Here is a 13,587-nt window from a genome sequence, read left to right on the forward strand (position 1 = left end):
AAAAACAATGATTGGATGTATTTCCTTCACACTGGCAACAAAGCTTGTGCTTGCTGTTTTAATTCATCTTTCTCTCTTGGTTCCTTGTTGCTTAAAAGATTGGGGATTATTATGGTTATGCAAGGGGGATTTGGACTGGGAGCTGAGAATAGTTGTTAAAGGATGTGTTTTGCTTTTTAAAATGGGAGAAGGTTGAACTACAACATGATTGTGTAATGTGGAGGGAGGCTTAACCCGTATAAATCTCTGTAACTTTATTTGTTTGAACTGAGTTTGAACGACTTGCTCCCAGGATGCTGGCAGGCTCTCATGTTATTTCCTAAGACTCTCTAAGCCAGTTTGGCCTCTGCTATTCTGAGTCTCCCATCAGTTCTCCTTACCACCCTCCTGCGGAGCTTAATAATCATGATATAGAAACTATCATGATCCCACTCGTCTTTTCCGAGTCTGAAATGGACTGCTGTATTGAGTCCCTACCTACAGAAGGAAGGAGGTCAGCTGATATTCCCTCAATACCTAGCAAGCAGATTATTTATACCAAACAATACCATTACAAGATCTTTCCAGTCCCTTCACTGTAACGTCCTACAACTCTTCACCCAGGGCTGTGAGGAAAAGAATCAGATTTTATCAAGTAAAAGTTAAGAGACAAAAAACAAAAAATATATCTCTTTGAGTGGAGATAAATATGACTTTCGTTATAAAAATCTAATCACACGAATTATGTAAAAAATAAAACTTACAGCTCCGAAATTAAATATGAGCCACCTAGAAAACCAGTCTTTGCACATTTTTCATACTTGCATTCCTTCACTACCCTTTCTCTAGGAATCCAACTGCTGTGTTTAGACTAAAATGCTCAAATATTCTGCTAAATGAAGCCACGGCTGCTCTGTCAGAAGCATCACATTAAAATGTGTTTTGAAATCACGGTGGAAATGTTCTGAGGACAACTTTCATTTCGTGAGCTATGCAGCCAGCCCTGGGTTTCATGAAGGCTGTGAGCCGCCCCTTCCAGTTCTTAAAGGAGCAGGGAGCCAGAGGAGGGCAGCGGCCGCGGCCAGCCATAGCTGAGCCAACTGGAGTAGCAAAAAGAGAATAAAAATAGATTTTCTTTAGATCCAACTTTATACACATTTCAAAGTCATTCATGATTCAAAATTCTAAAGGTACAAAAAAAAAAAAAAGACTAAAAGACTGTGAAGTCTTTCTTCTTTCCTTGTCTCTCCCCTACAGGTTTCCCCACAAGCAGTGGTGTTAAGATTTTCTTAGGCAAATCTGCAGATGTAGTTTTTTTTTTTTTGAAGATTTTTTTGGTGTTTACTTATTTATTGTGAGAGAGATAGAGAGTGCTAGCAGGGGAGAAGGGTAGAGAGAGAGAGTGCTTAACATGGGCTCGATATGGGGCTCGATCCTAGGACTGTGAAATTATGACTTGAGCCAAAATCAAGAGTAACCCACTCAGCACCCAGGCGCCCCTGCAGATGTATATTATGTATATGCCAGCACCTACTGCATTCTCCCCTCTAACCTTTTTGTCTACATAGAGTAGTTTACTATATATGCTATGATAAATGATATCTCACTATAGTTTATATTGAATCTCTTACTATGGAGGAGGTTGATTGTGTTTTCTGATGTTTTAAGAGATGTGTATTTCCTTCCCTGTGGAGTGATCATATCCTTTGTTCATTTTTTTCTATTGCAGATTTAGTCTTTTTTTTTTTTTATTGATCAGTAGGAGCTAATCTATACTAGGGAATTGACCCTTCCTCTGTCAAACTTTTTTCCCAGTTTGTTGGGTTTTGCTATGTAGAACTTTTGAATTTTTTTTGTAGTCAAATTTTTCATTCATTTCTTTTATGGCTTTTGGGTTTTGATTATAGTCAGGTCTTTCTCTAAGATTATAAGACAATTCCTTCATAATTCCTTTCAGTGCTTTTATGATTCATTTGTTACATTTAAATTTTTTGCCCATTAAGAACATTTGGAATTTATTTTGGCATAAAATGTTAAGTATGGATCTGACTTTATTTTTGTCTTAATGGCTACTCAATGTCCCAGCTCTGTATATCATGTGATTCACATTTTCCCCACTGATGTCAGGTGCCTGTACATATTTGGTCCATTTCTGGGCTTTTTACTCTGTTCCACAATTATCTGTTGATGTGGTCATGTGCAGTATCAACCTAGTTTTAATTATTTTATCTTTATAATATGTTTTGACATGTGATGGTGACAACCCCTATTTCTTCTTTATCTCATCGCTGTGTTTGTTATTCCATATGAATGTTAGAATCATCTTTACTAGTTAAAAAAAAGCTGTTGGTATTTTTATTCATATTTCTTTTCTTTATGAATATAATTTATTGTCAAATTGGCTTACATACAACATCCAGTGCTCATCCCAACAAGTGCCCTTCTCCATGCCCATCACCCATTTTCCCCTCACCCCCAACCCCCATCCACCCTCAGTTTGTTCTCTGTATTTAAGAGTCTCTGATAGTTTGCCTTCTTTCCTCTCTGTTTGTAACTGTCTTTTCCCCCTCTCCTTCCCCCATGGTCTTCCATTAAGTTTCTCAAGATCCACATATGACTGAAAACATGATATCCATTCTTCTCTGACTGACTTGTTTCACTCATCATAATACCTTCCAGTTCAATCCACGTTGCTGCAAATGGCATGAGTTTATTCTTTCTCATTGCCAAGCAGTATTCCATTGTATATATTCATATTTCATTAAATAACTCAGGGAGAGCCAAGATATTTTAATATAGTCTTAGGACTATGTTATTAGGAAGGAAAGAGCTTGAAAAAGAAGAGAAAGAGAAATCTTTGTGTTGAATATATCCATAGGTGAAATAAAAAGAAATATAATCAGGATTTTGTTGTAGGATAGCCTTTCCAAAACCATGTATCAAAGACTTTTGTAATAGCAACAGGATAAATTTTTTAAAAAGGGATTCTGTGTTTAAAATGTTTGATAGGGGCACCTGGGTGGCTCAGTCAACTGAGCATCCAACTTTGGCTCAGGTCATGATCTCACAGTTCATGGGTTCGAGCCCCACTTCCGGCTCTGTGCTGGCAGCTCAGAGCCTGGAGCCTACTTCCGATTCTGTGTGTCCCTGTCTCTCTCTGCCCCTTCCCTGCTCATTATCTGTCTCTCTCTCTCTGTGTCTCAAAAATAAATTAAAATGTTTAAAAAATATTTTTAAAAGTTTGATAAACATTATCCACTATATTGCCCTTTGGAGATTAAAGTCGAAGAGAGAGACAAGATGTGCTAGAGGGGAGGGAAGATGCAGACCGCTACTTTATTAATGATAAATATTGTTTGTGTGTCGGGGCCGCCAAGTTTTCTGTCTGCCTCAGGCAAGGATAACCAGCAAACAAGATTTGCATCTAGAGGCTGGAGACTGCCATTTCCTGGTCAAAGGAACTTTGGCATCTGTCATGCTGGGCCAGACTGGAGTGGCCAAGTTGCACAAAAGATCAAAACCGTATTTTGGATTATTCAGTGCTAACTCCCCCCTTCCCAGCATTGCTGAGGCAAATCTGGGCGTTTGTTTTGATATTCATTTGACTCTGTTTACCTGGTGACTGACCTTGGTCAGCTGCTTTATTTTCCCGCCTTGAAACCTTCATAAGAGACAGTTTTCTGAATAAATCGCTCTCTCTTTCGCCTGATCGGAAACCGTGAGTGCTGACTTCACTCTCTGCGTCTCTCCCTCCTGCCCTGTTTTTCTCTCCCTCCCTCAGGAAAAGAACCAGCGACGATTCTCTGCCCTGCCGGTCAGGGCGGACGAAACAGGTAAACAGGTACCGGGGAACGCTGGGGAAGAGCACCGGACAGGCCTCCAGGATAAGATAATTGGCGCCTCGATGCGGGGCTCAGTGAACCTGAGTCCAGGTTACGACATTTGTGAAAAAAGAAAGACTGAGAATCCAGCTGTAAAGATGCCTATTTTCTTCTATTTTTCATGTTGCTTCCAAAACTTGTTTCAAAACTTGTATTTATTTCTCCAAAGAGCATCTCTTAATATTCCACAAGATGCTCATAAAAACTCAGCTTGGAGATTGAGGGCCAATTTTAGATATTTAAAAGAAATTTTTTGCATATAAGGGCCTTTCCAAGGTTGATGTTTTTTGATTCTAAGCATCAGTAAGGTGAGGATCTGGGATAATAATCTTTAGGAAATTGTTCCCGTATCCTCACATTTATCCCTACAGGGACAACAAGTGATCAAATATCATGTCTCCCTCTTCCACTATTGGACTCCTGTATGAAGTCACTGACGTGGGTGAAATTGCATGTTTTATGCCATCCTTCTAGTCACTGATTCACTCATGCTTTGGGCACTTATTGAGTACCTACTGTGTGTTGGGCCCTGCCTTGTTCTTTTTTGAGAGTGAGAGGGTCTCTATACCAGGCCCCTGAAGCTGAGACTCTGGACCTCTCTTGCCTCATCACCTCCTCCTCACGTTCACTTCGAGGTGTATAATTCTAACAGCAGTTGCCCTGAAAATGATATTTTTTATGGGAAATTTCTGATCCTGAGCCTCTGATAGCACTGTCTGCATTCCTGAAAGTGACTGTGACATAACTGAGTCTGACTCCAGGCAGGATGAAGCAGCAGAGAAAAAAGAGAGAAAAATTCCTGCAAGTGATAGGGACTCCATTTAAAACACAGAGTTTTCTGAGATACCATTTGCAGGTACAGAGGTAACTTAGGAAAAGCACAGAAAAAGAGTGGGGGCTCCTATTTAAATACCTTTTAGAAATTAGTATGAAATCTCTTTGAAATAAGTACAGGAAAATGAGTAGAGACAGTATTGTCCAGAGGCAAAGCATCCGACTTGACTAGCTGGGTGACCCAGCGCCAAGACTCCTTTGAGCCCTGATAGGCTGGAATAATATCATTTGCCAAAGACATCAGATTCTACAGTGATCAACACTGACTGGGTAGCTAGATTCATCTGTGGTTTTGATGTGGTTCCATGTTTTTCATATAGAACTATAAATGGCCCCTGTAGGGTGTGAAAAATTCAAAAAGATATTCCAGGAGCCTTAATAGAAGTACTAAAAAGCACTCGAGTTTGCTTTTAACTCCTAAAGCATGTCTAAGAGTGTGTGCGAGAGACTACCACCCCTCCATGGATGAATGAACTGGTCGTTGCTAAGGGAATGGGAGAAACGGGGACACTTAGCCAATCAGAGTTGGTTGGTGAGTCTTCTCCTTTTCTTCTGCTAAAACGAACATTTTAAGTATGTGTTCTGTTCTCCTGATTTTACAATTAACAGAATTTTGAAGGTCCATTGATGTAGTTCTTCCTACAGAAGATATATGCCTTTTTAATATAGAATTTATGTATGATTAAAAGCTTCCATATCTACTAAGTTCAATCCTAGAAACAGAAAGTCTGGGTTGCCTTAGAGCAAATGTCAGATGGGATCATAAGTGAACCTTGTGTGCATCCACAAGCGTTTTCCTGGTGTCCTCGTGGCCATCAGATATTCTATAATTTTTGAGAAACCAATGCATTTCCCATGCTCTAGTGCTATAGTGACAACAGGTGAGAAGCTGAAAGATCTATATCTTCAGAGGTTCATGCAAGGCAAGGGGCCTTAGAGATAACCTACAGCAGTGCTTTTCAAACTGTATTCCATAGAACCTTCAGTTCTGTGTATTTGCTATAATTCTTTCATTCAGAAGTGGCACAAACACAATTCAAATTGTCTGGGAAAATCCAGGTTTAATATTAGCAACAGACATGCCTGGATTCAGATGCTCAAATAATGTTATGAACTCACCACGTCCCTGCTTTTCTCACTCTTGTCTCTTAGTTTCATCTTCCCTCTGTTATAGAGCCTCCTTCATTCTCAGACGCTCTCCCATAAAGCAGCAAAGATGGCGAGCAAGGGCTTTAGACTTTTATTCTATCAGCTGAGCAACCCCAGAACAAAGAGGATCATCCTTCCTGACATTTCCAGTAAAAAGTCTTAGAATTCAGTCTCATTGACCCTGAATGGGTCATGTGCTCATTTTCACATCAACCTTGGTGACTCCTTTCAGGCAGGTCTTGGTCACATTACCATCTTTAGATCTGGGGCCTGAGGTCAGTTCTGTGTGAAACAAATGGACTTGGAGAGTGGTGGTGAGGGGCAGGAGGCTGAGGTTCCTCAGAAAAAGACAGATTCTAGAAGAGATTTTAGAAGATTAAAAATATCAGAAGAGATTCTAGAAGATTCTAAATAGCAGATGGCCACTAACTCCATAATACTGTCTCAGGGTCATCCATGACAGCCAGCGGGAGGGGAGAAAAGTGGGCAGTTCTCCAGTCCTCTTATACCTGCTTCAAAAAGAGCATTTCTATTTTTTTCCTCCCCCACAAGCTTTATTGAAATATAATTGGCAAATAATATTGTGTAAATTAAAGGTGTACCATCTGTTGATTTACTCACATATTGTAAATGATTACCACCATAGGTTTAGCCAACACCTCTATCACATCACATAACTACCTTTTTTGGTGTGTGGTGAGAACATTTAAGATCTATTCTCTTAACCATTTTCAAGTGTATAGTACACTTTTATTAACTATAATCACTATGTTATGCATTGGATCCTCAGAACTTATCTTGTAACTGGAAATTTGACCAACATCTTCCCTGTTCCCCCACTGACTCTTCTCTCCTCCTCAGTCCCTGGTAACCACCACTCTAGTCTCAGTTTCTATTAGTTTGGTTTTTCATATTCTACGTATAAATGATACCATACAGTATTTATCTTTCTCTGTCTGACTTACTTTACTTAGCATGATGCTTTCAAGGTTCATTAATGTTGTCAAAAAAGGCAGGATTTCCTTCTTTCTCATGGTTGCATAATAGTTCACTGTATATGCATACAACATCTTATTTACCCATTCATCTGTTGGTATACACTTAGGTTATTTCCATGTCTTGGGTATTCTGAATAGTGCTGCAAAGAACATGGGAATGCAGCTATCTCTTCAAGAGCTTGTCTTCATTTCCATTGGATATATACCCACCAGTATATATATATCCACCAGTGGGTATATACCCACCAGTATTGTTGGATCATATGGTAGTTCTACTTCTGAGGTGGTTTTTTTTTTTTTATGAGAGAGAGAGAGAAAGAGGGAGGGATAAAAAGAGAGAATCTTAAGCAGCCTCCATATTCAGCATGGAGCCTGACACAGGCTTGATCCTCTGACCCTGGGGAATCATGCCCTGAGCCAAAATCAAGAGTTAGATGCTTAACCAACTGAGCCATCCAGGTGCCCCTACTTTTGAGTTTATGAGGAATCTCCATTCTGTTTCGTATGGTGCTTGTATTGATTTATATTAACACCAATAGTGCACCAGGGTTCCCTCTTCTCCACATCTGTTTTTTCCCAAAAAATCTGTTCTCCAAATCTGTTTTACATACTGGGATTCTACATTAGATATAATTTGAATAAAATTATTGGTAATTTGTTGCTAAACCTGAATGTTTAGGAACTACAACTCCATGAAACTTTCTCAGCTTGTGAGCCGAGTCTCAGAGATGTTGGAGTATTTTTTCTCACAGTCACACAGTTAGTTAGTGGAAAAACTGTGATGCCGTTATGTTATATATATTTAGCCAACCAACATATTTTTAAGACCTGTTGTGTCATAGGGTCTTGCTCAAGGCACTGTATAGAAATACAAAGATGAATATCTCATGGAGATTATAATAATTTAGGGAAGATATGACAGAGAATTCACAGGGAAAAATGTGTGACAGTCTGTATTTTCAAAAAAAATGTCTACAGCAACAATTCAGGTCCCACATTCTCTTCCAGAATTTTGCCACACTTCATCAAGGGGTAGAGTCTGTTTCCCAAGCCCTTGAATCTGGGCAAGCTTGTGAGGCTCCAACAAATTGAAAGCGGCAGGTTGAAGCTAGGTTAGAAAAGGCAATGCAGTTCACACCTGGCTTTCTCCCACCAGAGGTTCAGCCTTGGAAACCAGCCACCTTTCTGTGAGAAAGCCTGAACCATCTCACACAAAGAGACCACCTGGAGAGGCCACGTGGAAAGGAACCAAGCCCCAAGCTGAGTGCCATCATCAACTGCCAGACATGTGAGTGAATGAGCCTTCAGATGAATCCAATCCTTGGCTTCAAGTCTTTCATCTAAGGCCTGAGATGCTGTGGAACAGAGACAAGCCATCCCCGCTCTATCCCATCCAAATGCCCGACCCATAGAGTCTGTGAGTGTGATAACTGGTTGTTTTATGCCATTGAAAGTGGAACAGAGTAATTGTCTGGATCTTTATAGATGGTATGATGAACTGTAGCAGCGATTGTTGTGAACTGGTCAGAGTGGTTTTCTCCCACCCCCTTCCTCATGTAACTGATCATAATACTCCTTTTCCTCGGGCTTTGAGATTAAGGCAGAGGTTAAGCACATGACCCAAATAGGGCCAATCAGGGCCCTTCCTGGGTTGATAAATGGATGAGAGAGAGGTATCTCCTACTGCTGAAGTTATTGGGCTGGAAGGGAGGTGTAGATTATTAGTAGAGCTAGAAAGAAGATTTGACCTGCATGGAGTCCCTATTAAACCCTGGTTCCTATGGCAATCCGTTTGAACATGTAGACCACCTTAGTATTTTTCCCAAATGCTCAAACCAATAATTTTCCTTTCTTGTATATTGGACTTCTATCCCTCACCTCCAAGAATTCTGCCTAATTTAAAAGGCTTTGTGGAGGATATAGCACTGGAACTTGGTCTTGACATTCTGAAGTAGGGAAAGGGCTTTAGAAGGGGAGACAGTGTCCGTGGAGAAAGGAGCACAGCAGTTAAAAATAGTGACTCTTCAGTCACCAGGTCCTGGGCCCAAATTCAGCCCTAGCCCTTACCCATTTGGAGAACTTGGACTTTACCTAGTCAAGCACAGGATTCTCACTTGTGAAATAAAGGAAATAACACATAAGGCACGGAATTGTTGTTAGGACTAAGCAGCACCCATAACCCATATTGGCTCTGTGCCAATTGCATGGTAAGGTTTAGTTGTGGCCAGTGTGCAAGGATAGTGTGGAGTGTGGATGAGGGGCAGCTCATGTCAGGAGTTTGGCTGAGATAAAGCAGGAGCAAGGGACTGGAGCTGGTCTGTGTTCGGTGGGCAAGCAGGAGCCATGGACATTTTACTAGCAGAAATGATTAGAGGTGTGAATACACGTACCTACCATATATAAATTACATTTTGACAACAGGAATTCCTTCAATCTAGCATCAGCAGTATAGCTTCATGAGTAAACATAATATATTTGGATGCAATTGTGAGATTGGTTACAAAAGCCTATAACCTAGATGTCAAGTGTTCCCCATTCTCTGCACTTACAAGGACAGTCTGCTTTTATCCCCTAAAGACTTTGACCTGAAAGCATATATCAGGGTTTTTTTTTAATTACCATGAAGAATGGATTCATATACAATCAATGATGAGCAAATGTAGACTTTATTATAGATTTATGTAGTGGACATTATCAATGCTGTGTCAGATCTCCTCAGATCCTCTTTTACCATTTTGTGCTCTGCCTTCCCTGCCCCTTCGGCTTCTTGCATGCAACAGCGTGTGCAACTCTTCCTCAGTGAACACTGTCCTCCATAACAGAGCCAGAATTTATCCCCTTCCTCTGCCCCACCCTTAACCAGTGGCTGACAGGTGCAGAAGTGTGAGAGCCCAGCTCCCTCACAGCCCGCGAGGACAACACGGAGATGCACTTACCCTTCAGAGTTCCCCTGTGGAGTCAGGCAGCTGGATTTTTCATGGATCGTATTTTAGTTTAACTTTTCCCTCTTCCCTGTCTCATTTTCTCTGTTCCCTGCTTGGTCTCCCCTGGGAGACCATCTCCTTAAAAGCCCCTTGCACAGGAATCCTAGCCTCAGGGTCTGCTTCTGGGAAACTGTTTTCTAGGGCAAATGGAGGGAGGAGTTTATACATACATGCTACAGCAAATAACTTCAAAATCCCCCTAAGACATCTCATCTCTCCTGCTCTGCTAAGAAGTACATTTTTCATTCTGTCCTTTCTAGCTTACAAAGCTTGGCTTTCTTGGTTCACACCTCTCTGCCTGAACCCTCCGCCCCCAGTTTCAAATTCTCATCTCTATTTTGCAGAGCAATTCTACCCCAACAACAACCAAAGTTCTTAACCAAACCACCAGGGTGTAACAATGTTAGAACCGTGAGATCAGCAAGACCCTCTCCTTAGAAAGCAATTTAGGGAACATCTTTAATCATTAGAACATGCCTCTTGGGGTCTCAACCTTTCTTCCAAGTGACTTACTAACATATCAAACTATATGCCCGCCCCCCACTCCCCGAGAGGAACTATTATTATCAGCTTGGCTAATAACATTTTACCCACTGGTGTTATGTGTGTGTGTGTGTGTGTGTGTGTGTGTATCAATAGAACCATATAAGCATTGCCTTGCTAGGCTGGGACAAGTATTTCCAAGCATTTGATTTCTCCACACTTAAAAAAAATGATACTGGGATGATCAGAGAGGCAAGTAAGCAAGCCTTTTGTGGGGGTGGGGTGGGAGAAGAGCTTTATGAGCAGGAAAATGTGGACAGGGCAGAAGGGGCTGGTATGCAATTTCCAAAAGTTCCTTTGTCCCCAGACGCTGAAGTTTGGAAGCGCGTGGCTTCCCTTACCAAGGAGGCCTGTTTGTTTTCACTGCCCCAGAAGTTCTGCTCAGGCAACTTGGTCTACACCTACTGCAGCATGTTTCTAAGACCTTTCACAGGAAGCTGCTGGCTGCTGGTGCAAACTAATGAGTATTTTCCAACACAAAGCCTCCAGTTGAGATTATGAAGTAATTTATTAGGCCTCTACTGCAGTGAGTACACACAGTTCCTCTCGGAACGGACTAATTAAAAACTTCCCTACCATGTACGATTTGAATTGTGTTGGAAAAAAAATGAACAATACCTCTGGTAATTTTTCAAGGAAAGAAAATGATAATATTTCTTAAAAAAAACTCATGGAAGCCTTGCATTGCTTAGGTAGACAAAACCGGCGTCTATGGGTGTTGGCGTGTAGCTCAGAGCATGATTGTCTTTATGCAGAATAGATCCAGTTTCCCACCTTTAACTCTGATGTGATGTTTTCCCGGAGTTCAACTGATACAAAGGTAAGAGTCAGTGTTACTAATTGTAGGGAGGAACTGGGTTTCAAGTTAATTTTATTTGGGGGTGATACTCAGGAACCCTGGTAGCCCTCGTTGCTTCAAGTTCAGAAATCTCTAATGGTGGATATTAGCCAAATATCCACCTAATTTCTACCAGGTAAGCCTCTCCAGGGTGCCAGGGGAATTTCTCAGAAACATGGAAACAGTTCGCAACTTACCCTGGTTGTTGCTTGTCACCTTAGACCAACATCTGACCTTGAACTGTGGCCACTTTCTGTGTCAAAACTTAGACTGTTATAAACTATCTGTGTACTGTTTTATTCCAACAAAAAATTAAATGAAAATTTCACCAAGCCTCAAGCATGCCTATTCAAATTTGCCCAGTGAGAGACACGGAACCCCTAAGAGCCTAATGCAGCTCATCCCAAACCTGTTTTCAAACCATACCTCTGCCTCAATAATTCTAAACCATAAAAGTAGCCAGTCTCAAGAGAGGCGTTCCAATCCATGTTTGAACTAATCAGATATTTGAAAAAACTTCCCTGTCTCCACATTGTACCTGTCCCTTTCACTTTCAGCTTGCAGGAGACTCACTGGCTCCTCTTAAGGAATGTGATTTTTCTTTACCTGGAGGGTAAAACACTCTGCCACCATTTTAGACTATTTTGGAGGTCTTTGTGTTTATTCTATGACGGTAGACATTGGCTGCTGGATCAACTCCTCCAGAGTTCAGCTAACATGTGGCTGTGAAACTTCACAAAGCTTTACCAGAGACTAGGGGGTGATAGAGGGAATGATTCAGGGAGTTAGGGATGCCTTGACACTGGATAGATACCACAGGGAAAAAAACACTTAGACACCACAGGTGTCTTTTCTCATGTCCTTTGGCCATGCTCTCCCACAGGGATCCCTTCCTGGTCATCTCAGCCCTTACCACCAGCCTGTGCCCATGCTGCTAAGCCAGTTTGCATCCCTACAAAATGACTGCTCTTGCCAAGTTCCTGCCCATATAATCCAGATCCCTGCTCCACTGACACTCAGGGAAACACCCCAATTCATCCTCACTCTCAGTCGATGACCAGTAGTATCTCAGTAGCATGATAATCTTGGGGATGCCTCTTCAGAAGACTACCACTTACATTTTCATGTGGAACAGGTTAGATCCACATTGTCTCTGGAAGTTCTCCATTTCAAGTGAGGATCATAGCTCACTTTTGCATAAAAGATCATTAAACTATTCCAGAAACAAAGGAATAGTGAGTCCTCATGGGAGAATCTAAACTTTCATCTTTAAAGGTTGATGGTTAAAAAAAAAAACATTTTTCTCTCTCCCTTCCCTCCTCTTTGGAGTCTAGTTGAGAACAACTCCCTTATACTTACAAAGAGCCGTTTGCTTCTAGTGTTTGCCAGGCTCAGTACCTAGAACCAAACAGGCAAGGAGAACTAAGGCACAATCCCTGCTCTTAAGAAGTTTGTGGCTTACTAGAGGATTTCTGGTGACAATGGTGGCTACAAATTGAGACTGCAGGTGTATGATGCAGAGACAAAAAGGAGAGAAGAGTCAGGAAAGGATTCCAGGAAAAGATGGCACACCATGGGTTTTAAAGCACAAGCAAGAATTTACCAGGTGGATGAAGTGGGAGAAGAATCAGGCAGAAGAAACAAGAGCAAAGTTATAGTGATAAGAACTAATATGAAATATGGAGATGATTAAAGATGGATGAATATAAAATGCAGATTAAATGCAGGGGGAATGGGAGAAAATGCAAGGGTTAGATCCCTTCTGGATGTACTCCACATGGGACGAGGAAAGCTGGAGTGTTTGGGGTGGGGGCAGGTGGAGGCTGACATGGTCAGATTGGCGTATTAGAAAGATCACGCAAAGGTTTTTTAACTAGAGGCCAAGATACTAATCAAAGAAATAGTGTGGGTGAAGGTTGCTGGGGCTTCAGTGGTGGTTGTGGGAATGAAAGGGAAAAAGAGTTGTGAGGACTCTTTTGGAAGTTCCAAAGTAGGAGCTGTTGTCTGATTTAATGTGGAAGGTGAAGGAAAAGAAGTCCAGCTGGACAGTGGTGTTTCTGATGGATCAATGCTGGTGCCACCAGCTAAGACTGGAAATACATGGAGGAAAACTGATTTGTTGGTAGGGGAGGTGAGGGGGAAGTGAGAAAAAGAGGTGAGCAGTTGTCAAATGATGAATTCTGGTTTGGGTACATCATGAATCTGATTTCTTGCCAGACTTCTGAAGGTGACTGGTTAGTAGTTGAATATACAGGTCTAAAATTCAGCCCCAGTACATGGACCGATGGTGTAGATTTTGGGGGATAATTATGATTGTGAAAGGACATTTTACACTCCAAGGAGAAGTATAGAGTGAGAAAAGAAGGGAGAAAGAGTTGAGT

General features: G+C 41.3%; 1 long non-coding RNA gene across 1 annotated transcript in view; it reads left to right on the forward strand.

Annotated features, from left to right (window-relative positions):
- Positions 1 to 8,124, forward strand: part of LOC115276384 — a 49,788-nt gene extending 41,664 nt beyond the window's left edge. Inside the window, exon 3 of the long non-coding RNA XR_003901908.1 lies at positions 7,998 to 8,124. This is a non-coding gene — a long non-coding RNA (uncharacterized LOC115276384). The remainder of the gene's footprint in view (positions 1 to 7,997) is intronic.
- Positions 8,125 to 13,587: the final 5,463 nt, after the last annotated feature.

The sequence above is a fragment of the Suricata suricatta genome, chromosome 13 (genome assembly GCF_006229205.1).
Source record: "Suricata suricatta isolate VVHF042 chromosome 13, meerkat_22Aug2017_6uvM2_HiC, whole genome shotgun sequence".
Taxonomy (NCBI): domain Eukaryota; kingdom Metazoa; phylum Chordata; class Mammalia; order Carnivora; family Herpestidae; genus Suricata; species Suricata suricatta.